At 51.5% G+C, this 1,047-nt stretch overlaps 1 protein-coding gene across 2 annotated transcripts in view; it reads left to right on the forward strand.

Annotated features, from left to right (window-relative positions):
• The window catches only part of Galnt16 (polypeptide N-acetylgalactosaminyltransferase 16), an 81,053-nt gene extending 80,566 nt beyond the window's left edge, over positions 1-487 (forward strand). For both annotated transcript variants that reach the window (XM_006240288.5, NM_001100863.1), the window contains one exon: positions 1-487. This exon is cut by the window's left edge and continues 1,672 nt beyond it. The gene's annotated coding sequence lies outside the window, so the exon portion shown is untranslated.
• Positions 488-1,047: the final 560 nt, after the last annotated feature.

Below are 1,047 nucleotides of genomic sequence, written 5' to 3' on the forward strand. Positions count from 1 at the left end.
CTCTCACCAGCATCCTCTCAGCTGTTCTGTGCCAAATATGTCTGCAGCCCTGGGCTCAGCACAGGGGCCCCTCACCTGGGCAGTGACTGAGCTTCGCCCATCCTGTTACGATGTCTTATGTACACCCTGCTATTTACAGACCTGGCCTCGGATCATGTGACCCTCCGGGAAGAGTCCAGAGAACTGAGGCTAAGGCGGAGGCTTTTCTCTAGAGGCTTGGGCCCTGTTCCGACGTGGACTTTGGGGCTAGGAACCTGGGCTTCTCTCTGTGAATGTAAGGACAGCTACTCAGAGAGCCTTGGTGGGGGCCTCTCCCCATTTCCTGGGGTCAGACCCGCTCAGCACTTGGCAGCTGCCCCGTGTGGGGACTCAGTCCAACTCTGTTTTTGCTTTTCTTCTTGACCAAAGCATGTGCCACCCAGTTGTCCAAAAGGACACCGTCTTTATGAAACACACCTGGAATAAAACCACTTCTTACATGTCCACATACGCTGGTGCCTTTATTTCGGACTTTGCAAGCATTCAACTAGCTTCCCCTGCCTGGGAGTCAGGTCTGTGTCCTGTACAAGTGAATGGATCTGAGCACGGGGGACAGCTACTCTGTAGGGAGCCAGCAGGTGTCCTTGCTACTAGGGCATGCTGGGCCTTAGGAAGCAGAGTAGACAGACTGAGCCCAAGTTCCTTGCTTGATCACACAGGCCCTGTTGCTGCTTAGAAACAGAAATCCAAGGGCTTCTCAGAGTAGACATGGCCATCCCACTTTGCTTGCCTTTAAACAATTCTTTTTTTTCTTCCCTGGGAGCCATTCTAGTCCCTCAGACCTTTCCCCTTGCGCTATACACAGGAAAGCATTCAGGCACGATGGTCTTCCTGGGTAAAAATGGTAAAAGCATTCTAGAAGAGTCCCGCCAGCCTAGGCTTGCTTGATCAGACAGCAGATGCTCTACCTAACAGTTTCCATGGAAACCAATAGACAAACTCCACCACTTCTCTGATCAGAAGCTGAACCTACCCAGATAAAAATAAGTCCTGACTTGGTGTGCATAT

This window comes from Rattus norvegicus, chromosome 6 (genome assembly GCF_036323735.1).
Source record: "Rattus norvegicus strain BN/NHsdMcwi chromosome 6, GRCr8, whole genome shotgun sequence".
Classification (NCBI taxonomy): Eukaryota; Metazoa; Chordata; class Mammalia; order Rodentia; family Muridae; genus Rattus; species Rattus norvegicus.